At 46.3% G+C, this 13,942-nt stretch overlaps 1 pseudogene; it reads right to left on the bottom strand.

The window, feature by feature from the left end:
* Nucleotides 1–9,867: 9,867 nt before the first annotated feature.
* Nucleotides 9,868–13,942, bottom strand: part of LOC142295518 (carboxypeptidase B-like) — a 55,429-nt pseudogene continuing 51,354 nt past the window's right edge.

The raw sequence follows: 13,942 nt of genomic DNA, 5'->3' as shown, positions 1-13,942 counted from the left end.
TCGACAAACCGAACCGAACTCGAACACTAGAGGGTTGGCTTATCTATACTCCCTACACAATGGCTAGATCAACTTCTGGCTATTGGCTCCATGGACCGGTTGCTTCTGGTGGAGCCTATCTGAGATATCATGCTGCTAGTTACGCTGCAGGTTGGAGCCTGGCATTGTGAAAAAATGTTGTTCTTTGCGCTACGCAGATCTGAGAATTCTGTTCTCTTGGGTCTTCTTTGGTAGATCTTCATGCACAAGTTGTTGACTGGTCGACCAATCAGGTGCTTTACTGGGTCCTGTGTTGTACTGCCTCTCCAGGATCATGCCCAGAACTCCATCTTCTATGCTTTTAAACTTGCCTGCCATTTGCCATGCCTTTAAAGATGCTGTCTGTGAAAGAGGGGGCTAAGCCTTACAGCTATTCCATTGATCTTCTAAGTTGCATATTGCCATCTTGGGACTGGGTGTGTCCCCTGTCTCTGTCAGAGACGCGTGCAATGTCAGAGTGCATAAAAGAGAACTTAGCTGTGTTATGGATGAAGTTCAATGCAGAGAAAAAGAAATATCCTCCTGCCTCTCCCTTTTGTTCTTGAATTGCCTTCTACATCTTTACCTCTACCATTATTGAGAGATTTCTCCATCAACCTATCAACCTGGCAAAAATTAAAGAAGTTGTCCAGTTACCAAAACTGATTTTTTTTTTTCTGATAAATCTTGCTAATATGTGCCCCTCAACACATCTATTATGTTTTTTCAGCTAAATTACCTTTCATTGTGCACTAGCAGCACACGGTCATTGCTGGCTCCAGCTCTGATGGGGTTAATCTCTCCTCTGACTTCCTGTGTTCAGTTCCTACAAGTCCCAGAATTCTTTGTGGCTCTAGGGCGGTGTCTAGCTTATCTAACACACCCATTGTGTCTAATACACCCACTCTGCTCCCACCCAAACCCTCCTCCCTGCCTCTTCCCAGTGGATGTGCACTCAGAGAAATCACACAGACAGCAGCAGCTCTACACAGCCAGGGGAAGAAAGTGTGTGTGAGCGTATATACAGTGTATGTGTATATACAGTGTGTGTGCGTATATATACAGTGTGTGAGTGTGTATGTGTGTGTGTGTGTGTATGTCATACTCACCTGTCTGCAGGGTCCGGGTGCCATGCCTGCTTCCAGCCCCTGTCCCGGTCCCGCCGCTTCGGCTGTGTGCAGTCTCCTCGGGGCACGCACGAAGCTTGCAGGACCTGGCGGTGGATCACCTGATGCAGTCACCTGACGCATCAGCTGATCGATTCTCGTAGTCTCGCCGGCTTTTTCGCGCCCAGCCGGCTATCAGCTGATCCTGCCGTCAGGGGACTTCATCAGCTGATTACCGGCAGCTCCTGCAGTGATGGGCCAGGATCAGACTCCGCTGCAGGAGCTGCCGGTAATCAGCACATAAGTGAGTATTTATTTATTTCTTTTTTTTTTTGCACTGATGCATCAGCTGATTGTATAATCGGCTTTTATACAATCAGCTGATGTGTGATGGGATTCAGGCACTTGATCCTGACACATCATCTGATCGCTTTGCCTTCCAGCAAACCGATCAGATGATATTGGATCCGGATTGGACGGCGCGGGACTCTAACCCAGGATTACTGCGGAGGGGGGTTTATTTCAATAAAGATGGAGTCACTAATTGTGTTGTGTTTTATTTCTAATAAAAATATTTTTCTGTGTGTTGTGTTTTTTTTTTATCATTACTAGAAATTCATGGTGGCCATGTCTAATATTGGCGTGACACCATGAATTTCGGGCTTAGGGCTAGCTGATAATATACAGCTAGCCCTAACTCCATTATTACCCAGCTAGCCACCCGGCTTCAGGGCAGCTGGAAGAGTTGGATACAGCGCCAGAAGATGGCGCTTCTATGAAATTCACAGTGGGGGTGCCCAGAAAGCTTGGGCACCCTTCACTGTGGATTCCAATCCCTAGCTGCCTAGTTGTACCCGGCTGGACACCAAAATTAGGCGAAGCTCACGTCATTTTTTTTTTTAATTATTTCATGAAATTCATGAAATAATTAAAAAAAAAAGGGCTTCTCTATATATTTGGTTCCCAGCCGGGTACAAATAGGCAGCTGGGGGTTGGGGGCAGCCCGTACCTGCCTGCTGTACCCGGCTAGCATACAAAAATATGGCGAAGCCCATGTCATTTTTTTTTCTTTTTGGGTAAAAAACTGCATACAGTCCTGGATGGAGGATGCTGAACCTTGTAGTTCTGCAGCTCCTGTCTGCTCTCCTGCATACACTAGTGAATGGAGGATGCTGAGCCTTGTAGTCCTGCAGCTGCTGTCTGCTCTCCTGCATACACTAGTGAATGGAGGATGCTGAGCCTTGTAGTTCTGCAGCTGCTGTCTGCTCTCCTGCATACACTAGTGAATGGAGGATGCTGAGCCTTGTAGTTCTGCAGCTGCTGTCTGCTCTCCTGCATACAATGAACATTTTGAATAAGGAAATGACATCAGACCTTTTTTTTTTTTCATCAACAATCTTTAATGGCATTGTACACTGATTAAAAACGCAGTGAGCAAAAACGCAGCAAAAAAACGCACCAAATCAAAGCAAAAACGTGACATGCAGCACCGCAGGTGACAGAGCAGAGCAAGTTGGTGACATGCTGTGCCCTGACACATAGTGTGCTGCATGTCACTGTATCCACTCTGGGACTTGTTGTGCAGGTGACCGGATGATACATGTCACTAACTGCCCCACTCTGTGATTTCTGCTGCATAGTACCAACTGTATACACTCTCACCTGCACAACAAGTCCCATAGTGGAGACAGTTAGTGACATGTATCATCCGGTCACCTGCACAACAAGTACCAGAGTGGAGAAAGATAGTGACATGCAGCACACTATGTGTCAGAGCAGAGCATGTCTCTGTCTCCACTCCGCTGACCTCACAGCCCGTACACGCTGCGATGGATGCAGGGGGACACAGGACAAGTAATCGGCCGACACTGGAGTCATCTGATTACTTGGGATGAATGAGAAGTAAAATGCTCTGGTGCTCGATGGGCGAAGCCCATGCCGATTTTTTTTAAAAAAAAATCATTAAAAATAAAAAAAAACAAAAAAATCACATTGTTTGTGGGCTCCCACTGCATTTTCTATTGCTAAGGGTAACCAAAGCAGCTACTGGCTGCTAGCCCCCGCTGCTTGGTGTTACTTTCACTGGCAATAGAAATGCAGGGAAGCATTTTTTTTTATAAAGGTTTTTCACTGAAAACGTTTTTAAGAAAATGACGTGGGCTTCGCCATATTTTTGTATGCTAGCCAGGTACAGCAGGCAGCTACGGATTGCCCCCAACCCCCAGCTGCCTAGTTGTACCCGGCTGGGAACCAAAAATATAGAGAAGCCCTTTTTTTTAATTATTTCATGAATTTCATGAAATAATTTAAAAAAAAAATGACGTGAGCTTCGCCTAATTTTAGTGTCCAGCCGGGTACAACTAGGCAGCTGGGGATTGGAATCCACAGTGAAGGGTGCCCAAGCTTTCTGGGCACCCCCACTGCGAATTGCAGTCCGCAGCCACCCCAGAAAATGGCGCTTTCATAGAAGCGCCATCTTCAGGTGCTGTATCCAACTCTTCCAGTGGCCCTGGTGGCAGGTGGCACGCTGGGTAATAAGGGGTTAATACCAGCTATGTTTTACCAGCTGGTATAAAGCCCGAGATTCTTAATGTCAGGCCAAGTTTAACCTGGCCATTAAGAATCTCCAACAAAGGGTTTTAAAAAAAAAAAGACATCACACAGAGAAAAATACTTTATTAGAAATAAATACACAGACACAGTAGGGACTCCATGTTTATTACTCCCTCTCACCCCTCCACGATGGAGAGATTTCTGTACTGACCATGCCAGGAGAGAGCGAGGAAAAGAGAGCGAGCGGGGGGGGGAGAAGAGAGAGAGAGAGGGGGGGGAGAAGAGAGAGAGAGGGGGGAGAAGAGAGAGAGAGGGGGTGAGAAGAGAGCGAGGGAGTGAGAAGAGAGAGAGGGGGTGAGAAGAGAGCGAGGGGGGGAGAAGAGAGCGAGGGGGGGAGAAGAGAGCGAGGGGGGGAGAAGAGAGCGAGGTGGGGGAGAAGAGAGCGAGGGGGGGAGAAGAGAGCGAGGGGGGAGAAGAGAGCGAGGGGGGGAGAAGAGAGCGAGGGGGAGAAGAGAGCGATGGGGGAGAAGAGAGCGAGGGGGGGAGAAGAGAGAGGGGGGAGAAGAGAGAGAGGGGGGGAGAAGAGAGAGAGGGGGGGGGGAGAAGAGAGAGAGGGGGGGAGAAGAGAGTGGGGAAAGAAGAGGGGGGGGCAGAGGTGCTCTGTCACCAACTGTCTCCACTCTGTGACTTGTGGTGCAGGTGACAGAGTGCAGACAGTTGGTCCCATGCAGCAGGACAGATGGCAGAGCACAGCGGTGACATGCCTGTCAGTGTCTTGCTGCTGGGAGGAGCACACGATCACACTGCCCGACACCGGCCGCTCTCCTGACATCGCAGCAGAGCGGGCGGGTGGAGAGTGTGAGCACATACTTACGTGCAGGGGGGGATTCAGCTGAAGAACTCCCCCTGTACTGCACACTGGCGCCCCGTTCCTCTCCATCTGCAGGACGCTTCCTGCTCCACACTGACTTCCTCCGGATCCTCCCCTCGATACTGGGCTGTGATGTGCGGTAGGCACCGCCCACAGCCCTGTCACTCAATCTGAGTGGCGCCGGCATCCTGTGACGTACCCGTCTTGTTTGAGAGTCCGGAAATGCCGGGACGTCAGAGGATGCCGGCGGCCACAGCTCCAGGGGGTCATGTGACAGGCACTGAGCGTGCAGCATAGCGCCGCTCAGTGCCAGAACTGGAAATACAAGCCAATGGAGAAGACGCCTAGAAAGGTAAGTATAACTCATACAGAAAATAAAAAAAATGGGTGAACCACCCCTTTAAGGTGGCATAGGTAGGGGGTACTATCTCACCTGTGACTTGTGTATGACTCTGCTCCTCCCTTACTTGGTTTAGGTCTCTGAGCTACCTCTTGTTGCCTTTCCAATTCTGCTGCTTCCTCTGATGCATCTCTGGCATCCTCTGCTGCTAGTGAGTTCCACTTGGTTATAGGGAGGCTCGGCCAGATTCTGCAGGAATTTAACGCTGCTGTGTTTTGCAGAGATTAGCTTCCCATGTGCACTGGGTCTATTTCAGGCAGCTACTCCCACCACTCCTTGCCTTAATATTGCTTACACATTAATTTATCTGCTAATGTCCAGTCCGTGTCTGTTTGTACTAATTCTCCTGCTATTGACCCAGCTTGTATATGACGTGCCCACGGGGTCTTGGGGTTTACTTGTCACCGGGCCGGTGCAGGGTCTGGGACGTCACAGCGGCCAGGCCCGGTTTCGGTGTCAATAAAAGATGCGGGGAAGGAAATATTTGTGATGCCACCTGTGGTGTGCGGCTAAAATGGGAGCCGCCGCTGCTAGAGTTTTCCCCTGGGGCAGATGGTAGGGAAGCTAAGTTGGTACATATCTCCACAGGCAGAGCTCAGGCTCACAGGGATGTTGGGAGTAGTAGTCTCCTGCTGCTGTGCAGCTAAGGCGCAGGAAGGATTGGATGACACAGGGGTTGCAGTTAAAGTTCTTTAGTCACTGAGATGTCGCCGCCCTTGGGATGCCAGACTCTGCTGTCATGGGCTCCAGCCGATCCCGGATGGTTCAGAGGTCAGACCCGGTGTTTTGTTCCGTGAGTTCTTCCTACTTGCGCTGTGTTGTATGAGTCCCTGCAACTTGAAGTTACGCTGGGACCTGAGTCCTTGGATTGGCTCCGTTCCAGTCCCGTATAGCAGGCAGTGTGAGTCTGTTACTGTTGCTGTTCTTTAGTTGCGACTCCTGGCTCTATAAGCTGCAGTGCCCTGGGCACTTGGGGTGGGCCAGAAGACTTGAACTCTTCCGCCCAGCAGATTCTGCTGGTGGGACATGAAGTGCCCACCAGCCTAGGGCTCCGCACCCTGTTCTGTACTCTCGGTCCTGAGGGAGCTATGGCGCAGCTCTCCCCTCAGTGACCGTGTTCTCCCCGTGTCTCACTTTTTTCCTGTCCATCACTGTTCAGTGTCAGAGTCTATCTGCCTGAGTCTGTGTGTGTCACCTTGCTCACCTGTGTCAAGCTCCTCCCCCCTGGGTTCCTGAACTAGTGGGCAGAAGGTCCACTACATTAGTGATGGCCACACCCCAAGTCTCTACCCTAGCCCAGTCCCAATGAGAGGGCAACTAAATGTGTTTTGTGGATTGTGGTTTACCGGCAATGACCTCTTCCGTACCCGGGATGAATACTGCACCTCTGGTGAGGTGCAGAACCCTGTGGCGACTGAAGCCTTATGGGCGCCACATATATCCGTCCTGTATTCAGATCCTATGCTGCCTACCCTGACCATGAACCATCTTGCTATACCTCTGTTTCACCCTCCTGAACCATGTTCCTGTGTCTCTGGCCTTCCTGGCAGCTCTTGGGACTGCCCTCGATTGGTACCTGATGTCTACCGGCAGCACAGGCTACTGTGCCTTGCAACAGTATTCATCTCCTTGGCATTTTTCATGTTTTGCTACCTCAGATCTTTTAATTTCACTTTTTTTGAGGGTTTGCTTTAGTTCATGTAAAGAATATACCTACAACTGTGAACATTTGGTTTTCATTTTATTGTGAAGGAAACAGCAAATAGGAAAAAGTAACGGACAACTTCAGTGTGCATAACTATAGTCAGTAATTTGTAGAGAGCCTCCTTTTGCAGCAATTACAGCTGCAAATTGCTTTGGATACATTTTTATGAGCTTTCCATATTTCGCCATTGAGATTTTTGACCTCTCCTCAAGGTAAAACTGCTTTAGCTCCTTCAAGTTAGTTGGTTTCCTCTGGTGAACAGCAATCTTCAAGTTCAAACACAGATTCTCAATTGGATTAAGGTCTGGGCTTTAACTAGGTCACTCCAATACATTAACACATCTCTTTTTAAACCACTTGAGTGTTGCTTTAGCAGTATGCTTTGTCTTGTTGGAAGGTGAACCTCTGTCCCAGTCTCAGATCACTAACAGACTGAAACAAGTTTTGCTCAAGAATATCCCTGTATTTTGCACTATCCATTTTTCCTTCAACGAGAACCATTTTCCCTTTCCCTGCTTCCAAAAAACATCCCCACAGTGCAACATAGTGGTGGCAGCATCATGCTGTGGGATGTTATTCTTTGAGAGATGAGCTGTGTTGGTATTGCACTAGATATAGCATTTGTAGCATTTTTAAACAAAAATTTATTTTGGTCTCATCTGACCATAGCACCTTCCTCCATATATTTGGGGAGTTTCCCACTTGTCTTTTGGCAAAATCAAAATGAGTCTTCCTTCCAATTTTTGGCTGTAAGTAAAGGCTATTTTCTGGTGACACTTCCGTGAAGGCCAGCTCTATGAAGTGCATGGCTTACTGTGGTCATATGGACAGATACCTCAATCTCAATCTCTATGCTGTCTCTGATTAATAATTTCCATGCCCAGGCTGAGAGTTTTGGTGGGTGACCCTCTCTTGGCAGGTTAGATGTTTTACCATTTTCTTTCCATTTGATGATAATGGATTTGATGGTGCTCCAGGGAATCATCAGAGATAGGGATAATTTTTGAGAACCCAACTCTGACTTTGGATATCTTCTTGGTCTTCATGGTATTGTTTAGTTAGTGATGCCTCTTGCTTAAAGGAGTTGTCCGACATAAACTCAAAAATTTTTGTTAAGCTAATCTGTGCTGTATTGTCATATAAAACACCCCTACGTTATTTTTTGTTTTCTAACTTTTGTTCCTCTTGAATTATCCCTTTATTCTCTGCAGCTCTTTGTTTACATTCAGCTCCAGAAAACATAACTTTCTGTGCCACACCTCCCAGTCACAGCTGGCACCGCCCGGCCTCAGTGTCCAGGCCCGCCCTTGCACACACATTCCCTGTCAGTATTCTGCCCCAGAACCTAACCTGTTATTACTACAGCATTGGAAATAACAGCCCCACATAGGGCTCTGCATCACACACACATCAGACTCTGCACACCACACACACATATGGCTCTGCACCGCACACACACACATAGGGCTCTGCACCACACACACACATAGGGCTCTGCACCCCCCACACACACATATGGCTCTGCACCGCACACACACACACATAGGGCTTTGCACCGCACACACACACATAGGGCTCTGCACCGCGCACACACACATAGAGCTCTGCACCGCACACACACACATAGGGCTCTGCACCACACACACACACATAGGGCTCTGTACCGCACACACACACATGGCTCTGCACCGCACACATACACACATATGGCTCTGCACTGCACACACACACACACACAGGGCTCTGCACCGCGCACACACACACATATGGCTCTGCACCGCACACACACACATATGGCTCTGCACTGTACACACACACATAGGGCTCTGCACCGCACACACACACATAGGGCTCTGCACCGCACACACACATATGGCTCTGCACCGCACACACACACACAGCGCTCTGTACCGACCCCCCCTAACCCCATAGGGAACACATGTAGGGAATAAATCCTCACCCGTCCTCGGTCCCCGCTGCTCCTGCACGTTCGCACGCTGTCTGTGCTCTGGTGATATCAGCACAGTAGTGACGTCACCGCTGTCCTGAACTATCAGACACAGACTGCACGGGCAGTGATGAGAAGAAGCGCAGCGCTCCCTCTAATCAATGCTTTCAAATATATCAGCATCTGTGATCTGTGATGCCGGTACATTTGAATGTGCGATCCTGAGCAGGGGGCCCGGTGCTGGCGCCGACACCACGGCAGCTGTCGCCAGGCCCCTTACCCAGGTCACAGACCCCACAGCAGTGCTGGGGGAGGTTGTGGGCAGAGTATGGGGTGCGGGGAAATGTGTGGGAGGGTGCAGGGAAGGGGGCGGGGACTCCATGCACTGTACCCGCCCAGCAGGGCGGCAACATGCTGTTTCCAGATTTGCATGTCAACATGGTCCTGCCCATATTGACCTGAAATGACCGGAAGCAGCAAAATCATGGCAGGAGCGGTCACATGACCACTCTGAGCTGGGGGAGAGGGGCTGACAGCAGGGCAGGTAAGTGATCTCTATCTACTTACCTGCCCTAATGTAGCCCAATAGGGTAATAATAAAAAAAAGCAAATTAACCCTAGAACGCGCAAGCAATTCAATCTACCATAGAAAACAAATGACCTAGCAGGCCTGCGAGGCCCCAGGTATGCGTTCTAGGGTTAAGCCGGATAACCCCTTTAATGGTGTTGTAGCCTCTGTGGCCTTTCAGAAGAGGTGTATATACTGACAGACCATGTGACACTTAGATTGTACACAGGTGGACTTCCTTTCACTAATCATGTGTTTTTTGAAGGTAATTGCTTGCACCAGAATTTTTTAGGGGCTTCAGAGCAAAAGGGGTCAATGCATATGCACATGCTAATTTGTATTTATATTATCCCATAAATGTAATTTTTGCCTATATTTTTCTCACGTCACTTCCCCAACTTAGACTATTTAGTGCTGATGCATCACACACAAAACGGATTACAAAAATATTTAAACACAGATTATAATGTAACAAAATATATAAAAAGCCAAGGGGATCGAATACTTTTGCAAGACACTGTATCCTCACCATCAGAGGCCCCAGGGAAGACTGGGTAGACACTTAACCAGGGTAAGCCCAGCCCATAGCGCAGTAGGTCCACACCCACCATCGTTACATCCAAATATTATTTATATTTTCTTATTTTTTTTTCCAATTACTTTACAGAATCATGATGTAGTTATTTAAGGCAATATTGTTAAGCATTATTCAAGACATGGTTGGAAATGTATTTGACAGCCAGCATTGTTTCTTCACAGGTCTCCTTAATTTCAGACTCAGGTAGCACAAAGCCATATTTTCCTGTATCGCGCAACTCGAAGGTAAAGGAATATTTAATACCCGTATCATAAGCCCAGTCATCAGAGCCTCCAGATGCCAGATCTGTGGGAAAACAAGAATATAAAGAAGTAGAAAGCTATTTCAGCACAAGAAGTGTTTTATATTCATATATTCCATGCTGATGAATGAACACACTTTAGCAGAGGAATAGGACCACGCAAAATGTTTATGGTTGTTCCACTAAATAAGAGAAAGAATGGTTTAGGTTGGACTTTCCCACTAAATTAATGGCCTTTGCCCTGGTGAAACACAGTAATGGTATGCTCACAAGAACATATTTTTTGTCCATGGACAAATGAACATCACACAGACGCAATATTAGCCTATGTGTAAGGGGCACTTTGCACACTATGACATCGCAAGCCGATGCTTGCGATGCCGAGCACGATAGTCCCTGCCCCCGTCGCAGCAGCGATATCTTGTGATAGCAGCCGTAGCGAACATTATCGCTACGGCAGCTTCACATGGACTCACCTGCCTTGCGACGTCGATCTGGCCGGTGACCCGCCTCCTTATTAAGGGGGCGGGTCGTGCGGCGTCATACCGACGTCACATGGCAGGTGGCTAATAGAAGTGGAGGGGCAGAGATGAGCGGGACGTAAACATCCCGCCCACCTCTGTCCTTCTGCATAGCCGGCGTGAGCTGCAGGACGCAGGTAGGAGATGTTCCTCGCTCCTGCGACTTCACACACAGCGATGTGTGCTGCCGCAGGAACGAGGATCAACATCGGACCTGTCGCAGTTGCGTAATTATGGAATTCCCAGATACTACACCGATGATACGATTACGACGATTTTGCACTCGCTAATCGTATCATCTAGGATTTACACACTACGATGTTGAGTGCGACGCCGGAAGTGTGTCACTTTCGACATGACCCCTCCGACATCGCACCTGCGATGTCGTAGTGTGCAAAGTGCCCCTAAGTGACACACCAGTGGAATCAGGGTCTCTGTGTTTGTTTTCTGCTTTCCATAGATTAAGAAGAAACATGATGATTGATTCACATTGACCCCATTGGGAGTTCAGCGCTCAGCAATGGTGATAAGAAGAAGAGATGAGGACTGGTTAGGTGATGATGAGGAATGGGTAGTTTGGAGAGGTGAAAGGGGAGTATATTATTTTTTACATTTTATGTTTGTTTTGCTCTAAGTCTGGAGAGACCCCAGAGCATATTAAGAGACATAAAATTAACAGATGTAGCCTTTTGTGGCTTACCCTCCTTGTGGAGTGTGTCAGTGATTGCCTTCTGGACATCTGGGAAAGTTAGCAGGCTTCCCCATGATTGTGTAACCTACTGAACCAGACTAGGGGACTATTTTAATGCTTAGGAAATCTTTTCAGGTGTTTTGTGGTAATTATTTTAATTTTCTGAGATAATGACTTTTGGGTTTTTATTGTCTGTAAGCCATAATCATCAACATTAACAGAAATAAACCCTTGAAACATCACTGTTTTCAATGACTCTATATAACATGTGTTTCCCTTTTTGCATTGAATTACTGAAATAAATTAACTTTTTGAGGATATTCTAATTTATTGAGATGCACTTGTATATATAATGGAAATAAATGAAAAAACAACTTACAGATTGTTTTCCCTCCTGGTCCATATGTGTAGACTGTAACATATAATGAGTGTAATGCATTAACTGCTCCTTCTGAGAGAGACAACTGGAAATAGAAAAATGACATAAATGGAGCCATATATTTAAATAATTATCAAATCCAAACGCACTTGTTACTTTGTAATATTTATCGTCACCTTTTAATCTTCTCTGTTGTCAGTGTGGGCTATGTTATTTCATGACAATGATTATGATTTATTTCTTCACGTTCATCACTTACACATTTAGAAGACTAATAATATTTTCTTATACTGACAGTATCTCATTTCAGTCTTTGTAAAAAATTAATTTATTTTGCAATATGAGACTCAATTTTAATTGATGAATAAATATTAAATTATTAATCTTGAAAATATCATTATCTATGATTATGGAAATATTTTTTTTCTTTTAAATGGAGTTTTAAACTGCAAATCATATTTGTATTATATCACCATAACAGAGGTGATATAATTTATGTATGCATAACTTACTGTCTTTTTTGCACTGTTCTTAAAGGGAACCTGTCAGGTGCAATATGCACACACAGCCACGGGCAATTCTGGGTGCATATTAGTGATTCCTGTCTGACAATCCCTGTATACACTGACATACAGTAGATAAAGGGATATTTAGAAAACGTATTTCTAAAGATTGTTTCTTACAGTGGGGAAAAAAGTATTTAGTCAGCCACCAATTGTGAAAGTTCTCCCACTTAAAGGGAACCTGTCACCAGGTTTTTCCCCTATAAGCTGCATCCACCACCACTGGGCTCTTATATACAGCATGTTATAATGCTGTATATAAGAGCCCAGGCCGCTGTGTAGAACATAAAAAACACTTTATAATACTCACCTAACCCGTCGCTGCGGCTCAAATGGGTGTCTTCATCCTCCGGTGCCGACGCCTCCTCTTTTGGCCATCTTCATCCTGCTTCTGAAGCCTGTGTGCATTATGCGTCCTATGTCATACACACTCGCTGGTCCCGCACATGCACACTACAATACTTTGATCTGCCCTGCTCAGGGCAGATCAAAGTGTGCCTGCTCAGGACCTGAATGCCGGCGTGTGTATGACGTCGGATGCGTCATACACCGCGGCTTCAGAAGATGGAGGACAAAGATGGCCGAAAGAGGCGGCAGAGAACGGAGACGCCCATCTGAGCCATATCCGCCGCAGCAACCGGTTTAGGTGAGTATTATAAAGTATTTTTTTGGTTTTACACAGCGGCCTGCGCTCTTATATACAGCATGTTAGAATGTTGTATATAAGATCCTACTGGTTGTGGCCTCAGCTTATAGACCTCAAATCTGGTGACAGGTTCTCTTTAAAAAGATGAGAGAGGCCTGTAATTGTCATCATAGGTAGATCACAACTTTGAGAGACAAAATAAGAAAACAAATCTAGAAAATCACCTTGCCTGATTTTGCAAGATTTTATTTGCAAATTATGGTGGAAAATAAGTATTTGGTCAATTACAAAAGTTAATTTCATTATTTTGTCATATATCCTTTGTTGGCAATGACAGAGGTCAAACGTGTTCTGTAAGTCTTCACAAGGTTGGCTGTTGTGTTATATCTAACCTCATATTTTGCACAGAGGTCTTGCTACTCCACTCAATAGCAGGAATATTTATTGGAGCTACTTCATATATGCTTGTTTGGTGGACAAGATTGACTTCTTCAGGCTTGTATACTGATTGCTGCTGCCTAATATATAACCTTATATTTTTGCAAAGAGGTCTTTCTACCCTACTCAGTAGCAGGAATATCTATTGAAGCTACTTCATATATGCTTGTTTGCTGGACGGGATTGTTATTATATCAGTGCCATCATATGAGGGACTTTGAACCATGTATTCACTAGCCTTTGTGCTTTTTAATTTTTTAAATAATTGTTGATGTGCTCACACTTTTCTGTGTTTAATTTTTAGTCAATAAAATATTTGAATTTTTCATGGTGATCCCTCTCTCTTTGACACATTATTTTTTCTTTAGTATATTGTGCATGTCCTTTTGACATTGTGTCGGGGAAGATCCCAGGGAGAGATTTGGTGCCCTCCACATATTTTGTATCTTCACAAGGTTGGCACACACTGTTGGTGGTATGTTGGCCCATTCCTCCATGCAGATCTCTTCTAGAGCAGTGATGTTTTGGGCCTGTTGCTGAGAAACATGGACTTTCAACTCCCTCCAAAGGTTTTCTATGGAGTTGAGATCTGGAGACTGGCTAGGCCCCTCCAGGACCTTCATATGCTTCTTACAAAGCCACTCCTTCATTGCCCAGGCGGTGTGCTTGGCATCATTATCATGCTGAAAGACGCAG

The sequence above is a fragment of the Anomaloglossus baeobatrachus genome, chromosome 3 (assembly GCF_048569485.1).
Source record: "Anomaloglossus baeobatrachus isolate aAnoBae1 chromosome 3, aAnoBae1.hap1, whole genome shotgun sequence".
Classification (NCBI taxonomy): Eukaryota; Metazoa; Chordata; class Amphibia; order Anura; family Aromobatidae; genus Anomaloglossus; species Anomaloglossus baeobatrachus.
Note: the sequence above shows the minus strand (reverse complement) of the source record. Positions and strands in the feature narration are given on the sequence as shown.